The sequence below is a fragment of the Cololabis saira genome, chromosome 8 (assembly GCF_033807715.1).
Source record: "Cololabis saira isolate AMF1-May2022 chromosome 8, fColSai1.1, whole genome shotgun sequence".
In the NCBI taxonomy this organism is placed as follows: Eukaryota; Metazoa; Chordata; class Actinopteri; order Beloniformes; family Belonidae; genus Cololabis; species Cololabis saira.
In genome coordinates this window covers 12,850,570-12,864,088 of record NC_084594.1, presented here as the reverse complement: position 1 = coordinate 12,864,088, position 13,519 = coordinate 12,850,570, and the positions used below count along the sequence as shown (strand labels likewise).

The window sequence follows — 13,519 nt, the reverse complement described above, 5'->3', positions numbered from 1 at the left end:
GGCTGCAGTAACATGATTTGAACAGCTGCTTGCCAACAATGATGGAAGAAATAGTTCTGAATGACATATAAACGGTTAAGGAGAAACATAGCTAATGAAGTGGAATAACAAAGTCTTGATTAAACAGAAATAAGAATGGACCTGAAGCGAGCAGCTCCTGTGAGAAAACCCTGCAACATCCCAGTTTTAAAGACGTTCTGTTTGGGGGGGAGTAGCTAAGATTACTTTAAACAAAGATGTAGATTTGATCATGTTATTGTGGTGACTATTGCATAAAGTGGTCAAAAAATTCACATATTACCACTCACAGATATGTGTACATGGCACATTTGTTGGTTCTTTGTACCCTAGAAAAGTTTGAAACTAGTTTGACCATAATGACATGTTAACTGAAGGGTGTCCTGTAATCAGCATTGGTGACTTCAATCTTACAAAAAAAAGACCTCACTCTACTGTTTGTTATTGTGGTTTTTATCACACGTGGATCAGAGAAAGCAGCGAACAGATTTGTCGTAGGAGATCCGACAGAAAATTATAGACAATCATGGTAAAGGTGAAAACTATACCATCTCCTGTGGCTACTGCTGCAAATTTCATTTAGAAGTTTAAGGTCCATAGATCCATAGACAACCTCACTGAAAGTACCACATGAAGAAAATTAAGGAGAATTAAATAGATGTATATTACAAATGGTGACCAAAGAACCATGAACAACTTCCAAAGAGTTTCAACATGATCGGATTCACTGTTTAAGCCAAATTGGCAGAGGAGGACTCCACTTTTGAAAGCAAATCATAAGAAAAAGCGAGATTGAAATATATTTAAATGCATATTGACGAGCCACAAAGCATCTGGGAGAATGTCCTTTGGACAGGTGAGACAGAATCACATCATCTTTGTGTCCACAGATGTCTTAAATCTGTGCAGGTACAATACATTCTCTAGATTATCAAGGCAGTCTGGAATGAAATGTGATGCCCAGTGTCAGAAAGCTTGGTCTCAGTCGCAGGTCATGGCTCCTCTGACAGGATAATGACCCAAAACACACAACTAAAAACACCCAAAATGACTAAGAAGAAAACAATAGACTTATATCTGAAGTGGACAGGAGTCCGGATCTAAATCCACCTTAACATTTGTGGAATGAGATGAAACACTATATATATAAATATGTAAAACATATAGCAATATAAAAGAACTAGATATAACAATACTCCAGTATGAAGGAAAACAACCTTAGAACCTGATACAGATGGCTCAGTTTTTTCACCTGTGGACCATAGTGTCCACAGGTGCAGAACAAAATATTAAGTTGAGGGTCGCATAATTTTTGCACATTACCTTTATTTTATTAATAATTTTTTTAATGACTCTGTTGGACCACGATTCAAAAGCAACGTCTGGATAATTTGCCTAAATGAAAAACTGAAAAAAGTTAAATGTTTCAACTTGTTAATTTGACATCATGTCTGGTATTGCTCATGCCCATAATTATTCAGAAATAAAAATTCTAAAAGGCTTAAAAACGTTTAAATCTATATAACAATGCATCGCCTGTCCTTCTCGTCTCTTTCTCTTTCTTTTTCTCTCCCTGCATTCGCCTGTGGGCCATTCCATTCTGGCAAAGCTGCATCTCGCTGTCTGACCTTCAACCTCACTGACAGCACAATGACACAAACATTTGCTAGTCAGGAATTACAGGAGCAACTGGGTTCCACAGCCGTGGGGGGGACAAAGCTGAGAAATGAATTGACAGCCAAAGATTGAAATTACATAAATCAAAAGATTGCCAAATGAATGTCATGAACACTCAAGTAGCAGTTGTTTGTTTTGTTTAGTTTGTTCTGAATAAGAACATTTTATAAGAAACAGAGAAGGACAGAAAACAAGTGCATAGGATCTTATATTCAAAATCAAATATAAAAGTATATCTGCTGTACATTCATTTGAGCCTTGTTTGAAATCCAAACCCTCATACCAAAACTTTACTTTTGTGTGGATGTGAGGTTTTTCCACCTCAGAAACAGTCCTCAAATATGCTGCGAGGCCTTACAGGCATCGTAAACCCGGATCTGACCTCTATCACAGGCAGACTTCAAAGATCCCGAGTTTGACACTGATCCATAGAGAAAAAAGCAAATACGAAAAGTGCAGTCATTCTTTGTATTTCCCAATCCTTCCAAAGGGATCAAAAGTATAAGTGACGGCTGTTCGGTGTCCTCTTGACTTCGGCTGCAACACTTTGGTTTGCACACACATGCATGTCGGCACGGACGCAAAAACCATGACAGCCAAGGCACTTCCTGGTTCAGGGTGAGGCCTGGGAGGAGGGCGACCAAGGCCATGGGAACTACAGGACACTGGAGGGAAGATGAGCAGAGCTCAACAAAGAAGTAGAGAGCCAAGGTCTGAAACTGAAGCTTAAACAAACTCAGCATGGCCACAGGGGGCCCCGGGGCCAGAAGGCCAGACCCACCAGCTTCACCTGGGTCCCAGGCTTCCACTAGAGCACTTCTTGTTTCACGGATATCAAATTCTAGCTTTTGAGTTGCATATATTGCTGTATGTTGAAATGTCATATTCACAGGAATTCCTGATGTTTATGCAAATTTACCTGCACGATAGCTGACATGTCAGCTGGAAATGACTGAAGCCAAGAAAGAGTACCAAATGGAATGATGATAAAAGAGAAAGCTGTCCAACAAAACGTTGTCAGACCCTTCTGGTGTTGCATCTAATTGTACAGAATCTGTTGTGATTAAAAAAAACACAGATTGCAAATAAATACTTTCCATCTCTGCTTATCTCAGATGAAATCCAAATTATAACTAATAGTGTAAGTCACACCGAACAAGATGGTCTAGTACAAGTAGTGAAATGAACATGACAATATAATCTGGATTATGTGGAGGAAAAACACAAGGTGAAAAACTTCCTGCAAGTACCATAAAAAACAGCAAGCTTCTCTTCCACTGACTTGGTCACCAGGGTGACAAGTCCCATCCCACTTAATATTTACCACAATATTGATTCTGAGCCACCTGTAGCCTACCATCAATTTACCTGACTTATATAGTTTTTTTTTCGTCTTTCAATTTAACCAAATACTGAAATTCAGTTAAAAAAGTAAAAACCATCAAGCACTGACAGGCAGCACCTGTGTCCAACTGGACTCACACAGTCAACACTTATCCATGCTGTACCCTCCTACAGTATGTGAATGCCCTGCTTGGGTTGTTCTCTCATATGTAAGTCGCTTTGGATAAAAGCGTCTGCTGAATGACAGTAGTAGTAGTAGTAAAGAAACAATTTGCTTAATTAAAATAAAAAAGAAAATATATTTACACTCAGGATTTAAACCAGGGTTTCTTATTTAAATGACATTCATTAGATCTGTATGCATATCACTGACTTTCCCCTGAGATTGTCTTTGTAGTAACTGCATAAAATTTTCAGCACATTGCATGTAATTCAGAGATGCTAAATTCAGATTTTTTTATGGGATCAGGTGGGACCCAACTTGGACACCAGTAAGGTGTAGGGGAGGCTGAGTCAGATACATTTGTCTCAGAAACTCAATCTGGACAAGCAAGGATCCATTTATTTGCAGAACATATCATGTAGGAAGAAGAAATCTTGTAATAACAAATACTCAAATCATCACATATATGGGCCGATTGTTTTACATAGTTTTAAAACATAAACAATGGAGAAAAAACAGACTTGAACATGTGATTGTAAAGATGAAATCTTTAACAAGTAGAATGTGTTGCATCTGCTTGAGTATTATTCAATAGCCTGTTAAGAGATAGATTTTTGCAGTAAAATAAATGCATCAATGAGACTACAAAGCAAAGGAGGATTGCTATCCAACATATGAGACAATGTTATTTTTACATTTTTAGTTTGAGTTCTGAACAAATCACTGCAGCAAACAGCTTACAATACGTGTTTATTCCACAGGTTCATTTGAAAATAAACCAGACCTTTTCTATACATTTCTTTGTCGACAAAACCATAGACTCCCATTTCTATTACAACTACCTATTACACAGTAATTAAACAGGAATTAGCTTTTCCATGAGATATTGTCATTGAACTGGTGATTACTGGTGACTGGTTTGATCTTAGTTAGACTTTTCTACATCCGTACAGAAGTCACTATTATATAGCACTGGGGTCTGATTTGTTTACAGTGTGGTCTATCAGTGTCCATCCTGGTGGTTTGACCTTTACTGAAACATTGCGGTTCTAAATAAGCGACTTCAAGAGGTGACTTGCTGGTCTGTAATCACACCATATGGGACCCCACCTGGAGCCCTCAATTTGGACGGTCTGCATAAAGTGCCTGGGGGACGTTGGGGGGTCGAATCACTGTTGCACACAAGCCTCTCTTCTCAGTTACTCATAAAGACACAGAACAAGGGGCCACTATCTGGCTCTATGTGACACTGTCAAGCTTTTTGTGTAGAAAAATGGTGCCATCTGCCAGCTCCTGCCTTCAGTAAGCACGTCTGGCACACAGCTGATAGTTCAGCAAGACAAACTGGACTAATAAGGCAAAAAAAGAAAAGAACACAAAGAAGGCTCTTTATTTTCAAGTTTTTAGTTAAATACTATAACAATGCAAGGCATGATAAAAGCAGAGAACCAGGTTTCTTTTAGGATCCTAAAAACTCAAACAACCCAGATATTCTATCCACGTAAATACATTTATTCTCAAATGAGAAATCTTTTTTTAACCTCTTTATTTCCATTTTTAACAATTAATTTATGTGTATGTATGTATGTATATATATACAACCAAACCAGAAGTCAGGAAAACAAGTGGGCATTATGCAAAATACAAATGATCTTCTTCACAAGCAGTTGTTCATCTATTAATCTTTTTCTCCTGCTTGAATAATTTCCTTTATTAACTTCTTGTAGCTTGGAACAGAATGGAGGGGTTGCAGTTTATCAGTGGCGGGGTAAAAGAGCTACTATGTATATTCATGTAAGATCCCTGGGTTATCAATATTAAGGCATGAAGATATTTCAGGTATATTTCATCATAAGTACTTTACAAAGAGCAAATATTCATTCATATTCAATATATTCAAATACCGTATCCATAAAAAAGTACATCATGAAAACAAGCGCAAAGTCCACATAGCTGCTTGAACTTCTGTAATCTTCACTAAAATGTATTTTTCTGATCATATTCTAATGAATCAATGGTGTCTAAAAAAGTAAGAAAATGTCGGAAAATGATTACGAAAAAATATTTTTTTTTTACAAATTTCCAGCCCTTGAGGTATTTAAATTGATGAACATAATTACATATATGTGTTTCACTTATAGATTATATGAGAGAAACACAACTGGAATACTACAAATCCTTTTTAGTTAAATATTAATATCAGAAAAAATAATTCCCCAAAATGTGATCATGTTGGGTAAAAAGAGAAACATAAAATAGTCTGAAATAATGTTCATTGAATTTTTCTTCACAACAACAGTCTCATTGAGAAATACTTGAGATGTGATGGAGGTATTATGAAAGAAAAATATTCTGTCCTGGTCCAACTCACTCTTGTACAAGACTTCTCGCCAGCATGCCCACGCAAATACTCAAATGCCTATAAATCTTACATAATTAATTAAACAACTGAAAAATATGATGAACCACTTTTAAGATTGTCGTGAGTGAATTATCCTTTTACTGACAGATTCAAAAACCCACACGCATCAAAACACACCTCACTAATCTTCTTGTGCAGAAATGAACAAAGAAGTCATGCCAGAAAAGACACGGAGTCATTCTGCAACAGGCTCCAATTAATCTCTGGCAGCAGTGAACCTGTTGTCGACTCTGTCTGCACTCTGTAACTCTACCTCCAGACTTGATGGCTTTTTCTTTTCACTTGAGTAACTCTTGCACCGAGACTGCTTTAATACCAGAAGCCTCCCCTTCTGTCTCTCAGTAATCAAAACCTCCTTATTTGACAATGCCAGCGGCTCTATCCCCCTGATTTTCCAGAAGACACCCTTTTCTTCCTTTCTAAATTACCTCTATTAAAAAAAAATGTCCCTGCTCCCTAATTCTTTCGTTAATACATCCACACGTCGTTGCCTGTGTCAGGGGACTAACACTAATAATATCCCTTCCAATTTCCTCCTGTAATATGGCCAAATCCAAGAAAGGACCACCAACCCCAAGGCTCAGACTCAGCCGAACGTGGAATCAGTGCCCCAGGACAGGGGTCAGGGAGGGGGACAGCTGGCAGACCTCCCAGCAGAGCGGAGAAGCGGGTGTGGGGTTGGAGGACTATGCTGACCCCAGTCAGATGGTGGTCTGGCTCCCAGGTAAAAAAACATCTGGTCCAGGGATGGGAGGGTGGTCGAACAGGCGCTCGCAGATGCAGAAGCGACACACGCCTGACTGCATGAGCTCTCCTGCCTTCTCAAATGAACTTTCTGTCACACACACGCACACACACATACAAGGTTGTGCACACTCTCAGACTTGCTCCTTTATTAGTCATTAAGATAAAAAGGTTTGCCCTCTACCAGTCGCCTCTTGCACATGATGGCAAGTGGCCGCCCTAGTTGCAAACAGCTGGCCAGACAGAACTCACTGGTAGGTGAGACTCGCAGGCGCTGCAGACAGACTGAGGTCCAATTACTTCTTTACTGGTATTTTTTGGTGTATAAGCAAACGTGTGAGCGGAGGCAGCGAAAGTATGAAAAGACTGAAGAGTAATTCATGTCTTTATTAAAAGATAAGAACAGAAGATGAGTGAGACATTATCAAATGTGACTTAACTGGAGAAAAATGGTGAAAAAGACAACTTAGGATACGTTTCACAGAGAAAAAAGCCAAAGGAATTTTCTAACAGGCGAAAAAAAATATTCCAAGAACCAAAAATAATTACTAAATTCTCTTTCCTGTGGAGAGTCGCCACGGAAAGCACGAAAAGGAAATAAAGTCAGTGAAGGCCTTGCTGCGATGTGTGTGGTTTTTACCGTTCTCAAGATGAGATAAGGAGAGCAGAGATAGCCAGAGAGACAGCTGCTGTCTGCTGACAGCCCAAAGTTTATTACGCACATACACACACAGTCACAGAGACACACAGACGTTCACACACATCACCACGGGGCCTCCCCAAGAACTGTCTGGGGACCTCAAGGAATTAAGAAAAGGAGAGAAGGGCAGGAGGGGAGAGGATATTTAGGGGGAAGTTTGATGACTTTTAAGCCTCAAACTCTTAGTCAAAAAACCCCCAAAACAAAACAAAACTATGCTTTTCCAATTGTGAAGCTTTTTCTGTATTTAATATAATAAAAGGAATGTGCAGTTTTATAACTACAATGCTTCACAGAAATAACCACACATGTATGCATGCAAATTAAATAAATGAATAACTGAAGAGAACAAAGAATAAATATAAAGTCAAGCGTCTTATTTCTAAATTCAACAGTCTTTGTTTAGCAGCTTCTTAGTATTTTTTCTCTTTTTTCATCAAAATAAAAGAAGGAGTTTGGGTTTGATCGGGCATGCTGCTTGTGCAGACAGCTGCACATGTCAGGCTCCAGTTATGACGGATACTTGTGTTGTGCAAAGTTAGAAACAATTGTTCCATTAGCTGAAACTTTAAACTCCCAACTGTCAGAAGAAAATTGCATTTGTTATTTCATTAGCCGAAGGTCTGACTTAACATTTGCTCTGAAGCTCGCTGCAATTCCTTCCAGCACGGCTGTGCTCGATCATGACTTTTCTCATCATGCTATAATCACTGTCTTTTAAAAAAAAATTCATTTACATTTTAGTTTACTTTGTGATGGCTCAGTTAAGAGGGTAAAGTGACAGGCTACAGGCTAAACAAGGGGGAAAAACATCGAGCAGATGGGACAAACTGCTGTGAGGTAAATAGAAAATACAATATGATACGTGCAGGGAAAAATAGAGTGAGTGAAAAAACAGCGAGCATTACCTGGTTGGGTGGTGTCTGTGAAATAGTTAATGTCTTTAACTGTAAGTGTTTGTAATTATTTGTTCGGTATCATTAAGCGAAGGTGTTCCCCACATTACACAGAAGGTGTAACGACACAGTCAGGTAAATATCTCCTCTATCAATCACACCTACATTTAGGCAAACTTGCTCTGCACACTAGCCGATTCAAAAAGGTGAAAAGGAGGAAAACTATTTTTTGAATTATTAGAAAAGGAGCAGAGAACAACAGAGCAGTGTTTTAATTATTAAGACTAAAGCTACTGTGTAGCAAGCTACAGATCCAGTCACTTAAACGCAGCCAATTCCAGACTCAACCTGACAGCCCGGCTGTAACCTTGAATTCAAATAACTACGACTACTTGGCTGCCAGAGAGAGACGCACAGAAGCTAAGAGACATCAAGAACTGAGCAGCTGCGAAGAAACATAATAAAAATTGGTGGAGATAAAATCAGGAAGAGCAGAACTTCCTATGAAAATATTTATCATTCCAGCACCGTTTGGCTACAGAAGAGCCTGGAATTAATTTGTGTTTTCTTAAGAGGGGGTGCCTTGCGCTACAGGATGGGGAATTCTCCACAACCCTGGATTTCTTGGTCTGCTGCTTATTCACAATTTATTAGAGCGAGTAATAAGAACCATGAAAGCTGAGGGGAGAGAGGGAGAGCGACCGCGAGGGTCTCGGGGCAGCTTTAGAGAGGGAGTCCAGAAATGGGGCCTAACGTTATTAGGAGACGAACCGCAGCGTTAAATCAAACATGCTTGAGCACACACCTTCGGTATGTGGTCTGAGTACACCTCCTGACCGCCTCCATCAGACCCTTGGACATTATTTGTGAGGGGCTAACATGCAGGAGATCTAGCTGGATTTACAGCCTGCCAAGGCTCCAGATAGGATACAAGAAATTCTAAAACCATTTCTGTTCGACTGGAAATGAACCCTGCAGGTTTGTATCAGATAACTGACACTGAAAAGCAGAGACATGTTACTATTTAAGTCTGCAAAAACCAAAAAATATGATTGATATTTTTGAAAGTTGGTAACAGCGTTATATCTATGTGCAAGCTTGCCTTTTTGGAGGAGGAAAAAGAACATACAGTAATCCCCTCAAGCAATGATGATATTCAAAAAAATAAAAAGTAAACAAATTAAAAAAGCAGGTTTTACCAGAAAATCCTGAAATATGAAATAAAACACACTGTCAATATGTTCAGCATAATTTACCGACATTTATTTTCATAGAGGGCCCCATTAATTGTTGCTTCCATGAAGTATGAGAGAAAAGTTTGAAAGTGTGAACAGGGGATTTAAATGGTTGGCAAAACAGAGAGAGCAGCTTTTCTAGTCATGAAGGGGTTCCTTGAAAAATATGAATGCTGGCCATTGAAAAATGCTTACCAAGGCTCCCCTAATTTCCTTTAATGAGGGTCCCTGCATGGCCTCTGAAGGAGTGTCAGTAATTTTGGGTGTAATCGTCGGTAGATGGGCCTGAGCAAAGAGGGCTACACCGATTCAAGCAGCACCAAGAAAAACAAAGGAGCTAAAGTGAAAGAAAAGGCACTTCACGCTCCTGTACGTCAGATCTTTAAATGAGCTCAGTGAGACACAAATCATCCCTTTGCTGGCGTAAATGTTTAGCTTTTTCTGCTGGCAGCATATGTCAAAGTTCAGTACTGTACAGAAGTCAGTGTTTTATCGAAAAATCCATATGTATTTTTTCATAATCTATTCAAAATACAAATAGGAAGTCAGGCCCTGGCTATTTTAAACCTAAATGGAATTGTAATAAATATTATAGACATATGTATGGGACAGACTCCTTAGAAAGGGTTACATCTGCGCTTGGTTCTGAGGGAATTCACCTTAAATACTGTCTTTTTCCTTTAGAGTCATTTTCTTCTGAACGTGGTGTGACTTTAATTTGCTTACATGTTATTACCATCTTCTCTCTTTTCTGGTAAAATTCAAAAAGGATATTTGACACTACTTGCCTATATTTCCTGGCTTGTGTACACACTCGAAGTTTGTTGTGTGATATTTCTCAACAAATATGGATGCCATTTGATAAAATAACAAAATTAGACAGTATTGTCTATTGAAAAAAATATTATTATTACTGGTTCAACCATTTCAGCGAATTATAACTGTCTTTAAATAAACTGTAGAGCTATTCTACAGCCACATGGTGCTCGCATCAGGCCTTTGAGAATTAGCTCATAAGTCAAAAAACCTTTAAATTCCGCCTTTAGATGACAATACTTTTTAAAAAATGATCATAAATAAACATTTTAGAGCCTTAATAGTATTTTATTTCATCACAACGTAGAACTCACATATGAAAGGTCTAAAAAAAAGGTGGTTATGAGGACAGTTAATCATATTGAATACACAAGAGAACTGTTGCACTTAGACTTGTGCCACTACATATTAATGAACACTGCATGGTGTTTAATTAAATATATTACACTTACCATTATAAGATAAAGCGAAGGCAGGAAAATGCAGGTTGTGGGTCAGATCGACTGGATGTCCATGTCCAGAGGATCCGCAGACTCTTCAAGTCCCGGCTGCGCAGAGCCCAAGTTGCGGCTGTTCCTGATGTCTCGAGCTCCGGAGCAGATGAGGAGGTTTACAAAGGAAGGGGAGAAAAAAAGAAGGAAGGTAAAAAAAACAGGCTCCAGGTGATAACTTTCTGTGGACGCTCTCTCGCACCGACCACGCTTGCTGCGCCGCTTCGGGAGGAGTGTTTGCTCTCCCGGTGATGTTGAGTAAATGAGCGCAGAATCTGCTGGTTCCTCCGCCCTCGTCGTGAGGGAGCTGCACGCGCCCCGGCGCTCGTGTTTGTGTGTGCACGTGCCCCTCTTTAACTCACTCCTGCTTTTTTTTCTCTTTTCTTTTCCTTTTTTTTTTTGAGGGGGAAAAAAATCGTATCTCTTAGGATCTTTGTTTGGTCAAGGGCTCTTCTTTTTTAGTGTTTGTTTACACAGCGACCCTGAAACTATTGATGCTGGAGTTTTGTTTTTTTTGTTTTGTTTTTTTTTTATTTTACCTTTATTTTACCAGGTTAGTCCCATTGTGATCGAGGATCTCTTTTTCAAGGGAGACCTGGCCAAAAAATGGCAGCTTTAAAAGTTACAGACAAAACAACAAATCATCAACAACAGAAATAGAAGGACAATGCATAATACATAACAAAACAGTGCCAGTAAATAAGTTACAATACGACATGTACCAACATAATCATATAAAAATGAATTTGTAAGAGCTTTAAAATCAAACAATGACACTAATGTGTTTAGCTTCAGGTCTTTTTGGAGGCTATTCTAAGCAAGTGGGGCAGAACAGCTGAAGGCTTTCTTCCCTAGATTGGTCCTCACACTTGAAATGGACAGCAGGATAGCATCATTTGATCTCAGGCTATAACTACTGATGGCTTTCAAATTGATCGGAGAACAAATGTAAAATGGAAGTTTACCTAATATAGCTTTGTATATGAACAAGTACCAATGACTAAGCCTCCGCCATGTCAGTGAAGGTAAGCTAGCCTTTGGAGTACAGAATGCAATGATGGGTTAGAGAGGTTTACACTTTGTAACAAATCTCAGTACACAATGATACGCAGTGTCTAACATATGCAAGAACTGGGCAGGAGCATTCATATACAATAGATCACCATAATCCAAAATTGGTAAAAATGTCACAGAGTCTCCTTCTGGCCTCAAAGGAGAAACATGCCTTGTTTCTGAAATAAAACCCTATCTTTAGCCTCAGGTTTTTAAGAAGATTATTTACATGCAATTTAAAAGAAAGGCAGTCATCAAGCCAGATACCAAGATATTTAGCCTCTCTGTGCATCTTAGATGGATAGAAGGGGTTTCCCACGTTGTGCTGAATAACTCGTGGTCATTTTTATCAGGAGCCTAGTTTCAAATCGGGGGCGTTGGGGGTGGGACTGGAAACTGGTGACAGATGCCAAACTATGCCTGAATCAATTTACAACAGACAACCACGTTTTGGAGGAAACTATCATATATACATTTAATTTGATGGGTGTTCTTTTTGACTACAAGATATCCTTTAGTTTTCCTTACATACTGTAGGCACACAGAACCATAGGCTATGGGAATGAAAACAATCCTATAGTACATGCTGAATCTTTTAGTTCACTTACTAGATTCTAATGAATTAATCTTTATTGTATCACATTTGAACTTTGTTGTAAAAAAATAGCTAAATGGGTACAAATATGTCCAATATCAGAATATATCTCAAAAACATTGTTTGTCAACATGTTTAGGACAGTTCTTGGAACTTTTAAAGTCAAATTTTCTGTAAAAGCTCCCAGATTTATTTATTTTTTTTCCAGCACAAGTAGTTTTTGATCCTTTTGAAAATGGAAAACTCTAATCCCCAAATTTTGACATTTGCACGGTTACTTTTCCCACATTAGTTTAACAAATGTCGCCATTTTCATTACAGGCAACTTGATGCTATAGGATGCGGTTGTGGCTCGGAGGTTGGAGTGGTCGTCTTTCAGTCAGAACGTTGCTGGTTTGTTCCTCGACTTCCTCGGCACAAATGGGGTGGCAGCGGGCAGGAGACTGAGCCCTGCATTGTGGAGTAACCTCTGCATGGTAGTATATGCAGTATCGCTGAAAAGACAAAGCAGATTGTGTTCTTCCAGCCAAATGGCTGAGAACCTCCCAAGTGTGGCAACTTTTTTTTCTTTTTTACTTAATCTTAAACTGATTGCGTATGTGGAAATTATGAGATATCTTTCAAGGTTATCAAAACAGATCATGTGGACGCAGTCTTGACAACACCTGCTGAACAGGAAGGTGGTTTTTGACAGTCTTGTCTGTCTGAGTCAGTTCCCAATAACTTCCCTGAAACTGAGGAAGCAAAGTGGAGGTGTTTCATCCTCTGCCCATCTCTTTGTTTCATATGTGGAGAATATGTGTTTGTGCGTGCTTTATGTGTGACCAGCATGTGTGCCATTGTCTTTGTGTGTTTTCTGTAACATGAGGAAGACTAAGCCTAAGCTGGGAGCCATGATTCAGGAGGAAACAGGTCCTCTTGAACGGGGAGAACAGGATGCTCTCACTAACATCATCTACACAGTCACGGTATGTCAGGTCACCTGGGTGGGTGGGTGGCCGGTCGGGGGCATCCGTGCTACTTGACGTCTGGCCTAATATTGGCATTACTGACCTTTTCAAATAACATTGAAGAACACGTTAAGGGTAATGCGATTTTCAAAAATACTACATAACTGCACTTGTAATGACTAAGAAAACATGCCTTTTTCCAAACTGTGAAATAACGAGGCAAGACTAAAAAAACAATGAGAAACAGAAATGTAGGAACAAAATTCTGGTTTCTCTTACGATTTTTCCTTCAATAAATCAGAACAAGATACATGCCGATAGAGACCACTCAGGTTTCACGGGGCGAAACCATGCAGTTTGGACGATGGCCTACTGAGAAAATTTAGACTGTGCTTCAAAGACAGACACTTAATTA

The 13,519-nt window shown here is 39.1% G+C and overlaps 1 protein-coding gene across 2 annotated transcripts in view; it reads right to left on the bottom strand.

Annotated features, from left to right (window-relative positions):
• eya2 (EYA transcriptional coactivator and phosphatase 2) overlaps positions 1-10,763 on the bottom strand; it is a 33,681-nt gene extending 22,918 nt beyond the window's left edge. For both annotated transcript variants that reach the window (XM_061728411.1, XM_061728412.1), the window contains exon 1: positions 10,468-10,763. The gene's annotated coding sequence lies outside the window, so the exon portion shown is untranslated. The remainder of the gene's footprint in view (positions 1-10,467) is intronic.
• Between the last annotated feature and the right edge of the window lie 2,756 nt (positions 10,764-13,519).